We start from the raw sequence: 13,981 nt of genomic DNA, 5'->3' as shown, positions 1-13,981 counted from the left end.
GGCCGGTTAAGCATCTTGAATCATGACCCCAGCAGATAACTGCCACTTTGTCGCCCTGCTTAGCCATTTTCCACTTCTTGTCGTTTTGATTTTTGAGGCGTTTGTATTCCCTTTTGCCTGCTTCATATACTGCATTTATATATTTTCTCCTTTCATCAATTAAATGCAATAGCTCTTCTGTTACCAAAAGCTTTCTATTAGCTTTCATTTCTTTATCTACTTGATCCTCTGGCGCTTCCACTGTTTCATCTGTCAAAGTTACCAATTCTTCTTCTACTACATTTCTTTCTCCCGTTCTTGTCAATCGTTCCCTAATGCTTTCTCAGTAACTCTCTACAACCTCTGGTTCTTTCAGTTTATCCAGGTCCCATCCCCTTAAATTCCCATCTCTATGCAGTTTCTTCAGGGTGGGTATTGTGGTGTCACCGCTAGACACCACACTTGCTAGGTGGTAGCCTTTAAATCGGCCGCGGTCCATTAGTATACGTCGGACCCGCGTGTCGCCACTGTCAGCGATTGCAGACCGAGCGCCACCACACGGCAGGTCTAGAGAGACTTACTAGCACTCGCCCCAGATGTACAGCAGAGTTTGCCAGAGATGGATCACTGGCAATTACGCTCTCATTTGCCGAGAGGATGGTTAGCATAGCCTTCAGCTACGTCATTTGCTTCGACCTAGCAAGGCGCCATAGCATTTGATAATTAATATTGTGAAGCTTGTACAGTAACGAGAGATGTACACCAATTGTGGATTAAAGTTAAGTATTCCAACAGCTACGTACATTATTTGCTAGACTCAAATCCTTTAACTGTTCCAGACCTCACGCCAGTCTGGGTGTAATTAAAAGCGTGCATTTCGGCCTCCTCTAGCAACACAGTGTTGGCTCTTCTGCCAACACTACAGGTATATCCCACATGAATATCCACTAATTCGTGTGTGGATATTTTTGGTCAGAAAGTGTAGAATACATTTCTAGGAGAGTGTCTTAGACCTGTAAAATTGCACTCAGTGATCGGTACGAATGTTAAGTAAGCACCACAGCAGATGAAACACCCTGGTAGATTAAAACTGTGTGCCGGACCGAGACTCGAACTCGGAACCTTCGCCTTTCGCGGGAAAGTGCTCGCAGGAGAGCTTCTGTGAAGTTTGGAATGTAGGAGACGAAGTATTGGCGAGAGTAAAGCTGTGAGTCTTGCTTGGATAGCTCAGATGGTAGAGCACCTGCCCGCGAAAGGTAAAGGTACCGAGGTTGAGTCTCGGTCAGGCACACAGTTTTAATCTGCCATGAAGTTTCATATCAGCGCACACTCCGCTGCAGAGTGAAAATCTCATTCTGGAAGCCACAACAGATGCTTGAGGTGCAATCACTAAGCCAGATGCGGTTTCATTCGACACAAACATCTGCAGGTGACAAAGTGGCAGTTATGTGCTGGGGTCATGATTCAAGATGCTTAATCGGCCGATAAAACGTTAAGAGATACGTACTGTCACACGACAAGTAGAATATTTCACTTGGTTAACTGCGCTTAGTATAAGCACAGCCAGCAGTACATGTTGGGTACAAAACAACATGCAGCGCAGTCAACGAAGTGAAATATTGTACTTTTCGTATTCCAGCATGTACCTTCTAAAGTTTTATCTGCAGATTAATCATTTTCAATCACGATACCGATACATGTCTGCCACTTTGTCACCTAAGAACGATCATAAAGAATAGAACCCGATGAGGCTTAATGTTTTGCCTCTAAACAGCAGTGGCGGTTTTCATAGCATTCGTATTAACAGTACGTGGAAGAGCAACATGATCCACATGATTTAGGGTTGGGTGCGGTTTGAAGCTTAAAAACGTCATCGCTCATGTGCGAATACGTCCTTGCTCAGGCTTTAAAAGTGAAGTCATAGCGGTTTTCAGGCTATTCCTTCTGATTATTTTCTGTTTACTTGGGTCGAACAGTATTTCGGAAACGGTAAAACGTTTCATATGATCTGTTACTGCATTTATTTACCTCAAAGTCTTGATTTTAGCGGGTGCAACATGGTCAAGCGAAGACTCAACATGAGTGCACCGCCGCATCTTCTGTGCTTTAAGAGGATATCGGCCTGACTATTCTTAACAGAGATCCTTCCCCAGATGCACAATGGATCTTCTTTTTATTCATTGGCTTTTGATTTTATGACCATACAACCTACCATAATTTATACATACAATCCTGGAAATTGAAATAAGAACACCGTGAATTTATTGTCCCAGGAAGGGGAAACTTTATTGACACATTCCTGGGGTCAGATACATCACATGATCACACTGACAGAACCACAGGCACATAGACACAGGCAACAGAGCATGCACAATGTCGGCACTAGTACAGTGTATATCCACCTTTCGCAGCAATGCAGGCTGCTATTCTCCCATGGAGACGATCGTAGAGAAGCTGGATGTAGTCCTGTGGAACGGCTTGCCATGCCATTTCCACCTGGCGCCTCAGTTGGACCAGCGTTCGTGCTGGACGTGCAGACCGCGTGAGACGACGCTTCATCCAGTCCCAAACATGCTCAATGGGGGACAGATCCGGAGATCTTGCTGACCAGGGTAGTTGACTTACACCTTCTAGAGCACGTTAGGTGGCACGGGATACATGCGGACGCGCATTGTCCTGTTGGAACAGCAAGTTCCCTTGCCGGTCTAGGAATGGTAGAACGATGGGTCCGATGACGGTTTGGATGTACCGTGCACTATTCAGTGTCCCCTCGACGATCACCAGTGGTGTACGGCCAGTGTAGGAGATCGCTCCCCACACCATGATGCCGGGTGTTGGCCCTGTGTGCCTCGGTCGTATGCAGTCCTGATTGTGGCGCTCTCCTGCACGGCGCCAAACACGCATGGATCCTACGGTCTTGGCGTGCATCCGTGCGTCGCACCGGTCCGGTCCCAGGTCGACGGGCACGTGCACCTTCCGCCGACCACTGACGACAACATCGATGTACTGTGGAGACCTCACGCCCCACGTGTTGAGCAATTCGGCGGTACGTCCACCCGGCCTCCAGCATGCCCGCTATACGCCCTCGCTCAAAGTCCGTCAACTGCACATACGTTTCACGTCCACGCTGTCGCGGCATGCTACCAGTGTTAAAGACTGCGATGGAGCTCCGTATGCCACGGCAAACTGGCTGACACTGACGGCGGCGGTGCACAAATGCTGCGCAGCTAGCGCCATTCGACGGCCAACACCGCGGTTCCTCGTGTGTCCGCTGTGCCGTACGTGTGATCATTGCTTGTACAGCCCTCTCGCAGTGTCCGGAGCAAGTATGGTGGATCTGACACACCGGTGTCAATGTGTTCTTTTTTCCATTTCCAGGAGTGTATTAGTAACAACTGACAGTTTTGACTCTTATTTATGTACAAAATTAAAATCAATTTATAGAAAAAGAGGCACAATTTTTATAAAATTTTTATATATGTACTACGCTTGTCTACGTACAAAACACAAATTATATTTAGTTACAATATAAGCAATATTATTTTCAACTAATCTTCCGACCTGATGATGGTTGAACTTATCGCTACAGCAAGCATAAATCTACTAACAACAGTATTCCTGGCTCCTGTTTTGATCATAGTCGACGTGGAATCTTCCTACACGTCGGCCAGGGGCCTGAAGATGGCTTAGTAAATCGCTGAAACTGGCAGCCAAATAAAATAAGTTTGGAAGGTAGACGGCTGGAAGGTGTTTAATTTGACATCCTTGTTCTCTATGTACATAGACGATCTTCCTGACAGGGAGAGCAGAAATTTGCACCCATAGGCGGATACAAGATGTCTTGGACAGAATGTGTTGTCGGTATGGCGAGTGGCGGCTTGCTGGAAAAAAAAAGTAAATGTTGATGCAGATTAGTTGGAAGAGAAATCCTATAACGTTAGAATACAGCGGTAGCGGTGTGTTGCTTCTTTGTCAGTCGAATCGATTACGTATTGTCTAAGCTTGACGTTGTAAAGGTATATGAAATGGAAGGAGCACGTAAGGAGGGTAGTAGCGAAGGCGCATGATCGGTTTATGGGTAGAATTTTAGGAAAGTGTAGTTGGTCTATAAAGGAGACCATGTATAGCTTAACTACAGTAGTTGGGACCCATTCTGCCGGCCGGAGTGGCCGAGCGGTTCTAGACACTACAGTCTGGAACCGCGCGACCGCTACGGTCGCAGGTTCGAATCCTGCCTCGGGCATGGATGTGTGTGATGTCCTAGGTTAGTTAGGTTGAAGAAGTTCTATGTTCTAGGGATGACCTCAACAGTTAAGTCCCATACTGCTCAGAGCCATTTGAACCGTTTTGCGACCCATTCTTGAGTACCACTAGACTGTTTGGGACAGCGGTCAGGGGAATTAAAGGAAGACATCTACGCAATTCAGAGGTGGGCTACTAGATTTCTTACCGATAGGTTCGATCAGCACGCAAGTATTACGAGGATACTTCGTGAACTCAAATGGAAATCCCTGGAAGGAAGACGAGACGCTATTGAGAAAATTTATAGATCCGGCGTTTGACTGCAAAACGATTATATTCCCACCGACGCACCTTTTGCGTACGGACGACGAAGATAAAAGACATCAGGGCTTGTACGGAGGCGTACAGACAGTCGTTTTTCCCTCAACGTATTTGTGAGCGGAAAAGGGAAGGAAATGTGTAGCACAACGTGCCTTCTGTCACATGCACCATGAGGCGGGTTTCGGCGCATGTATTTAGACGGCGAGAGTGAAATGGGAGTGGCGTGGAAAATATTGTCTGTAACTACCTACAGCATCAAAATAATCACACAAAGCATGTACAATACGATGGAAATCATGATCTGCTGTCAGAGCATAAAACTCGTAGAGGCACGCCTTTTTATGTATCCCATCTTTAAAATGAATTAAGTTACAGAAATAAAACTAAATCAACTGTAGATGAAACATGGGTCTCGAAACACGCTTGAATATAGTATAAAAATAGAAAAAAATTGCGTTTTGCAGAAGGCGGATTTTAAAAGCCAGAATTTAATTCGCAACCACAGAAAGTTGCAAAGAGAGCTTTCACCACTGGCAGGATGATTATTTCGAGAGCAGCCTACGTCAGAGCGGGTTCACTGGAGAGCTACGTGCTAATCCGGGGCTCCTCGCAGCGGGCTTAGGAGGTCGTCGACCTGTCGTTGCCCTCTGGCCGCGTCTCCTGTCAACCTCTGCGACCCTGACAAACAGTAGGAGGCGAAAAAAGAATCGCCTCCGCTACCTAAGCTCGCTGAAAAACCTGAGGGTGGCCCAGGGGCTTTGTGTAAAAAGCTCGCTCTCTGCGGGACAGGGGAACACAAAAAGCGGGAGGTCACGAAAAAAGAGCCAGGCTGCCGGGATTCGCCACACGAAGCAGCCGGCGCCGCGATCCTCAAGTGAGCCGTGCTTTTTAGTTCCAAGACCCGCAGAGTCCACCGAGTAAGCGGGCAGCCGGCCGAGATTGAGTGCCTTGTTGACCCCTGCGGTGAACTTCAGGGGTGGGCGTGGTGGTGGTGGTGTTGTGACTTCATCTGAACACTGTCTCATCTGACCAGTATGGGTGGTCCTGGAATTGCTACACTTCTGCACGCTCCTTGCCATTGGGAGTGCAATGTCGGTACAGTGATCTTCGCGTGACGTAAGGTCATCAGCACACGGGCCGTGCAACCGAACGTTTAGCGTTGATCGTGCCCAATTTGTGACGTCATAGCAAGGAAAGGAGACGGTGGGCAAGTCTTTCCAAATGTGCAGAGCAATATCTAGCAAGTCAAATATTCTGAACGTGAGTTTCAACGCAGACCAATGAAATGGCATAACGCCACCTACGTCACAGGAACGTCATTTCCCTTCAGTACAGAGTCGCGAGACGCCTTATTGGCTTTCAGTTGAATCCCATATATACTAAACAGGCAGAATACGGCGCTATGGTCGGCAACATCTATGTAAGTCAGCAAGTGTCTGGCGCTGTTGTTAGATCGGTTACTGCCGGCCGGACCGGCCGAGCGGTGCTAGGCGCTACAGTCTGGAACCGCGCTGCTGCTACGGTCGCAGGTTCGGATCCTGCCTCGGGCATGAACGTGTGTGATGTCCTTAGGTTAGTTAGTTTTAAGTAGTTTTAAGTTCTAGGGGACTGATGACCTCAGATGTTAAGTCCCAGAGTGCCCAGAGTCATTTGAACCATTTTTTTAGATCGGTTACTGCTGCTGCAGTGGCAGGTTATCAAAACGTAAGAGAGTTTGAACGTAGTGCTAGAGCTATGGGACATAGCATCTCCGAGGTAGCGATGCAGAGAGGACTTTCCCGTACGACCATTTGACGAGCGTACCGTGAATATCAGGAATTCGGTAAAACATCAAATCTCCGACATCGCTGCGGCCGGAAAAGGATCCTGCAAGAACGGGACCAACGATGACTGAAGAGACTCTTTCAACGTGACAGAAGTGCAACCGTTTCGCTAATTGCTGCAGATTTCAATGCTGGGCCATCAACAAGTGTCAGCGTCCGAACCATTGAACAAAACATTATCGATATGAGCTTTCGGAGCCGAAGACCCTTCCGTGTACCTTTGATGACTGCACGACACAAGGCTTTACTCCTCGCCTGTGACCGTCAAAATCGATATTGACTGTCGATGACTGAAAACATGTCGCCTGGTCGAACGAGTCTCGTTTAAAATTGTATCGAGTGGATGGACGTGTACGGGTGTGGAGACAACCTCATGAATCCAAGGATCCTGCATGTCAGCAGGGGACTGTTCAAGCTGGTGGAGACTCTGTAATGGTGTGGGGCGTGTGCAGTTCGAATGATACAGGACCCAAACGTCTAGATACCACTTTGACAAGTGACACATACGTAACGATCCCGTCTGATCACCTGCATCCATTCATATCCATCGTGCATTCCGACGGACTTGGGCACTTCCAGCAGAACAATGCGACACGTCATATATCAAGAACTGATGCAGAGTCGCTCCAGGAACATTCTTCTGAGTTGAAACACATCCGTTGGCCACCAAACTCCCCAGGCATAATCGTTACTGATCTGGGAGCCTTGTAATGAGATGTTCAGAAGAGATCTCCACTGCCGTACTCTTACTGATTTATAGACAGACCTGCAGGAGTCATGGTGTCATTTGCCTCCAGCACTACTTCAGACATTCCATGTCACGTAGTGTTGCTGCACTTCAAGATTGAGGATCTCCTGATATGCCGTCGTTAACTGTATGATTTATTGTAACAAAATGACGAGAAACGTCGTTCTAGTAATAAAATAATTATTGTAACCTGAGCATTATTAAAGTACGCCGCTTCAAGCAAATGGGACGAGGAAGAGCCATCAAAAACGCATTGTTCTCGGTGCAGTTTGTTTTAATTAAAAGTCAGTTACTGACACAACTACAGTTGAAGCTTTCGGAAGATGATAAGGCGTTAAGTATGGGCATAGGTTTAGTGTAATGCCTAGCGTTGTGGAATTGTAATGTGTCAGTTCATATATCGCTGGATCGTTTCTCACTATATCCTCATACTTTTTTTTATTTCTATTTAATTTTTTTTTTTTTTTGCTAACCCTCGCTTTTTCTGATAGATTTGGAACTTTCTTATTAGTTTAATAAAAGTATATTCTATAATATTCGATGTTATTCAAACAGAAGTGCGCTCTTTCTGTGAAGGAAGTTTGTTCGATTGACTTAATCTACAAGACAGATTGCACTACTTGCGGTAGAGTATTTTGCACTTTCTTGTTTCAGATTCTGTATTTCACATACTTGAAAAATTCTGCTACTGAATATGAACAGTGGTCAAGTTAGAACGGCCATAAGGTTTTACTTAAAAGTGAGAACAATGAAATAATTTTTATCTTATGTGGAGAACTACAGCAAACTTGTATCACGCTCTCTGTAATGGTAATTTTATAAGCCGAAGTCTTTATTTGGATATGGTACTTTTCTTTTATCCTTAGAGCATGTTAATCGATGCGGGAGTTTATATTAATTACGCACATTCCAGACCGAAACATGTGACTACCACGTGGACAAGGGAGGAAATAACAGAGGCAGCGTAAGAACTTCACGCCCGTCCATTTCGTAAAAAAACGTGATTTGCGATCGGTATGTACACGTCGCATCGTTTCAGAGCGTTGAGCAGCATTTTGAACTCGGCACGCTACACGTTAACGTTCGAAAGCACAGTCCGTGTGCCGACGACTTAAGGCGTTCTTCCCTGCATTTGAAATGACATCGTTCGCATTAGCAGCGAGCTGAATAGAACGTAACCACACCGTTACGACACGTTAGGGGTTCACTCCAAAGACTGATTTCACCCAGATCGTCAAATTTAAAGTCTACATACGTACTTCACAAGCCTTCATGTGGTGCGTGGTGGAGGTTACTTCGTGTTTCATTGTCACACTCCACCTTTACTGTTTCGGCGTGCGGGAAGAACGATTTTTGATAAGCCTCTTTGTGAGCTCAAATCTTTCTAATTTTGCCTTCATGCTACTTTCACGAGATATACGTAAAAGGAGCCGATATATCGAGTGACTCTTAGGAATGTACGCTGTCGTAATTTTAACACCATGATACACAAACCATCTACATCTACATCTACATCCATACGCCGCAAGCCACCTGACGGTGTGTGGCGGAGGGTACCCTGAGTATCGGTTCTCCCTTCTATTCCAGTCTCGTATTGTTCGTGGAAAGAAGGATTGTCGATATGCTTCTGTGTGGGCTCTCATCTCTCTGATTTTATCCTCATGGTCTTTTCGAGAGATATACGTAGGAGGGAGCAATATACTGCTTGACTCTTCGGTGAAGGTATGTTCTCGAAACTTTAACAAAAGCCCGTACCGAGCTACTGAGTGTCTCTCCTGCAGCGTCTTCCACTGGAGTTTATCTATCATCTCCGCAACGCTTTCGCGATTACTAAATGATCCTGTAACGAGGCGCGCTGCTCTCCTTTGGATCTTCTCTATCTCTTCTATCAACCCTATCTGGTACGGATCCCACACTGCTGAGCAGTATTCAAGCAGTGGGCGAACAAGCGTACTGTAAACTACTTCCTTTGTTTTCGGATTGCATTTCCTTAGGATTCTTCCAATGAATCTCAGTCTGGCATCTGCTTTACCGACGATCGACTTTATATGATCATTCCATTTTAAATCACTTGTAATGTCTACTCCCAGATAATTTATGGAATTAACTACTTCCAGTTGCTGACCTGCTATTTTGTAGGTAAATGATAAGGGATCTATCTTTCTATGTATTCGCAGCACATTACACTTGTCTACATTGAGATTCAATTGCCATTCCCTGAACCATGCGTCAATTCGCTGCAGATCCTCCTGCATTTCAGTACAATTTTCGATTGTTACAACCTCTCGATACACCACAGCGTCACCTGCAAAAAGCCTCAGTGAACTTCCGATGACATCCACGAGGTCATTTATGTATATTGTGAATAGAAACGGTCCTATGACACTCCCCTGCGGCACACCTGAAATCACTCTTACTTCGGAAGACTTCTGAGTCTCGTGGACGAATAGCGCAAGCTGGGTTTCACACGAGCGTATTTTTCGAAACCCATGCTGATTCCTACAGAGTAGATGTCTAGTCTCCAGAAAAGTCATTATACTCGAACATAATACGTGTTCCAAAATTGTACAACTGATCGACGTTAGAGATATGGGTCTATAGTTCTGCACATCTGTTCGACATCCCTTCTTGAAAATGGGGATGACCTGTGCCCTTTTCCAATCCTTTGGAACGCTACGCTCTTCTGGAGACCTACGGTACACCGCTGCAAGAAGTTGGACAAGTTCCTTCGCGTACTCTGTGTAAAATCGAACTGGTATCCCCTCAGGTCCAGCGACCTTTGCTCTTTTGAGTGATATTAATTGTTTCTCTATCCCTCTGTCGTCTATTTCTATATATACCATTTTGTCATCTGTGCGACAATCTAGAGAAGGAACTACAGTGCAGTCTTCCTCTGTGAAACAGCTTTGGAAAAAGACATTTAGTGTTTCGGCCTTTAGTCTGTCATCCTCTATTTCAGTAGCATTTTGGTCACAGAGTGTCTGGACATTTTGTTTTGATCCACCTACCGCTTTGACACAAGACCAAAATTTCTTAGGATTTTTTGCCAAGTCAGTACATAGAACTTTACTTTCGAATTCATTGAACGCCTCTCGCATAGCCCTCCTCACACTACATTTCGCTTCGCGTAATTTTTTATTGTCTGCAAGGCTTTGGCTATGTTTATGTTTGCTGTGAAGTTCCCTTTGCTTCCGCAGCAGTTTTCTAACGCGGTTGTTGTACCACGGTGCCTCTTTTCCATCTCTGACGATCTTGCTTGGCACATACTCATCTAACGCATATTGTACGATGGTTTTGAACTTTGTCCACTGATGCTCAACACTATCTGTACTTGAGACAAAACTTTTGTGTTGAGCCGTCAGGTACTCTGCAATCTGCTTTTTGTCACTTTTGCTAAACAGAAAAATCTTCCCACCTTTTTTAATATTTCTATTTACGGCTGAAATCATCGATGCCGTAACCGCTTTATGATCGCTGATTCCCTGTTCTGCCTTAACTGTTTCAAATAGTTCGGGTCTGTTTGTCACCAGAAGGTCTAATATGTTATAGCCACGAGTCGGTTCTCTGTTTAACTGCTGAAGGTAGTTTTCAGATAAAGCACTTAAAAAAATTTCACTGGATTCTTTGTCCCTGCCACCCGTTATGAACGTTTGAGCCCCCTAGTCTATATCCGGCAAATTAAAATCTCCACCCAGAACTACAACATGGTGGGGAGATCTACTCGAAATATTTTCCGAATTATCCTTCAGGTGCTCAGCCACAACAGCTGCTGAGCCAGGGGGTCTATAGAGACATCCAATTACCATGTCTGAGCCTGCTTTAACCGTGACCTTCACCCAAATTATTTCGCATTTCGGATCTCCGTCAATTTCCTTCGATAGAATCGCACTTCTTATCGCTATAAACACGCCTCCACCTTCACTGTCCAGCCTGTCTCTGCGGTATACATTCCAATCTGAGTTTAGGATTTCATTACTGTTTACGTCTGGTTTCAGCCAACTTTCTGTCCCTATTACTATATGGGTGTTGTGACCGTTTATTAATGAGAGCAGTTCTGGTGCCTTTCTATAGACGCTCCTGCAGTTTACTGTTAGCACATTAATATTGTTATTCCCTGTTGCATTTTGCCTACTCCTACCTTGCCGCGTCTCAGGTGGCGTCCTGTCGGGCCTAGGGTAGGAATTCTCTAACCTAAAAAACCCCTATGTGCACTCCACACGTACTCCGCTATTCCTGCAGCCGCTTTCGGCGTGTAGTGCACGCCTGACCTATTCAGGGGGACCCTACATTTCTCCACCCGATAGCGGAGGTCGAGAAATTTGCACCCCAGATCCCCGCAGAATCGTCTGAGCCTCTGGTTTAAGCCTTCCACTCGGCTCCAAACCAGAGGACCGCGATCGGTTCTGGGAACGATACTACAAATAGTTAGCTCTGATTCCACCCCCCGAGCGAGGCTTTCGGCCTTCACCAATTCCGCCAACCGCCTGTACAAACTGAGGATGGCCTCTCAACCCATACGGCAGGAGTCATTGGTGCCGACATGAGCAACAATTTGCAGTCGGGTGCACCCAGTGCTCTCTATCCTCTATCGCCGCCGGCAGGGCCTCCTCCACATCTCGGATGAGACCCCCCCCCGGCAAGCAGACAGAGTGAAAGAGTGAACACTGGCCTTCTTCCCCGAACTTTCCGGTATTTCCCTAAGAAAGTGTCTGCCACTAGAGTTGGCTGACAATCTCCGTGACGCTCTCGCGCTTACTACATGAACTTGTGACGAAATGTGCTGCTCTTCTTTGGATCTTTCCTACTTCACAGATTCTTTATGGTATGCGTTGCAGACTGAGGATCAATATTCAAGTATCGTTCGAGTGAGATTTCTGTAAGCTACCTACTTTGGTGACTAGGGATACTTTTGAAAGTAAGAAATGCAATTTGTGTCTTATTTGTGTTGTCATTCTGTCAACCAAGTCACGAGACTGAGCACTGCTGCGAACCAATAATTTTGTCAACGTGTTTCTGGACCTAAGAACAAGCCGCAAAGCTGAGCATCACAGATAAAGTTTACAATCTCTTTCGTGTCTTATGGTTTGAAACAGCAATCAAAACATATGTGCGCAGTATATAGGGGGCAAAAAAAATTCCCGTTTGAGGACGTTACTGCACCGTATATGCGACCCAGCGCGACTCCGATGTGGGTTACACAAGAACCGACATGTAGACAAGGTGATAGTCTGGCCTTCAAATGGAAACTTTTTGATCTCACATTATCACTATGTGATCAAAAGTATCCGCCTAACTGTCTTGCAGTGGATCCTGACGCAGTCTGGAATTCCTTTGCGATTGTGTGGATAAATGTCTGCCTATAACAGATTACTATCCACTTCTACATCTACATCTACATACATACTCCGCAATCTACCATACTGTGCGTGGCGGAGGGTACCTCGTACCACAACTAGTATTTTCTCTCCCTGTTCCACTCCCAAACAGAACGAGGGAAAAATGACTGCCTATATGCCTCTGTACGAGCCCTAATCTTTGTGATCTTTCCGCGAAATGTAAGTTGGCGGCAGTAAAACTGTACTGCAGTCAGTCTCAAATGCTGGATCTCTAAATTTCCTCAGTATCGATTCACGAAAAGAACGCCTCCTTTCCTCTGGACACTCCCACCCGAGTTCCTGACGCATTTTCGTAACACTCGCATGATGATCAAACCTACCAGTAACAAATCTAGCAGCGCGCCCCTGAATTGATTCTATATCCTCCCTCAATCCGACCTGATAGGGATCCCAAATGCTCTAGCAGTATTCAAGAATAGGTCGTATTCGTGTTTTATAAGCGGTCTCCTTTACAGATGACCACATCTTCCCAAAATTCTACCAGTGAACCGAAGACGACTATCCGCCTTCACCACAACTGCCATTACATGCTTGTCCCACTTCATATCGCTCTGCAATGTTACGGCCAAATATTTAATCGACGTGACTGTGTCAAGCGCTACACTTCTAATCGAGTATTCAAACATTACAGGATTCTTTTACCTATTAATCTGCATTAATTTACATTTATCTATATTTAGAGTTAGCTGCCACTCTTTACACCAATCACAAATCCTGTCCAAGTCATCTTGTATCGTCCTACAGTCACCCACCGACGACACCTTCGCGTACACCACAGCATCATCAGCAAACAGCCGCACATTGCTATCCACCCTATCCAAAAGATCATTTATGTAGATAGAAAACAACAGCGGACCCACCACACTTCCCTGGGGCACTCCAGATGATACACTCTCTCACCTCCAATGAACACTCTTCAACTGTCGGCGGTCTCTGTCAGTCAACAGACGAGATCGGCCTGTACGCTTTTGTGTTTTACGTGTCCCTTCACGTTTCCACATCACTATCACATCGGAAACAGTGGACCTAGTAATGTTTAGGAGTTTGGAAGTCTCGCGTACAGACGCATGACGCAAGTTGTACCCAATCACCTAATCACGTTCGATGTCCGTGAGTTCCGCGGAGCGTCCCATTTTGCTCTCTCACGATGTCTAATGACTGCTGAGTTCACTGACATGGAGTACCTGGCACTAGGTGGCATCACAATGCACCTGATATGAAAAACGTATGTTTTTGAGGGTGTCCGGATACTTTTAATCTCGTAGTGTATGTCATGAATGCGTATGTTCTACATCTCCTCTTAGTCTCTGGATAGATTTCAATAAAATTTAGTACACACATATCTTTGCGTCTGGGACGAAATACTATGAATGTAAAAACCACCAACTTCACAATAATGTCGGGACCGGGGTTGATAGAGAAGCGCGAGCGGAAAATTGACCCTCCGTATTTTTTATTCTGTTCTCAAAATC

The sequence above is a fragment of the Schistocerca americana genome, chromosome 8 (genome assembly GCF_021461395.2).
Source record: "Schistocerca americana isolate TAMUIC-IGC-003095 chromosome 8, iqSchAmer2.1, whole genome shotgun sequence".
In the NCBI taxonomy this organism is placed as follows: domain Eukaryota; kingdom Metazoa; phylum Arthropoda; class Insecta; order Orthoptera; family Acrididae; genus Schistocerca; species Schistocerca americana.
The sequence above is the reverse complement of the archived record's forward strand: the minus strand, read 5'-3'. Positions refer to the sequence as shown.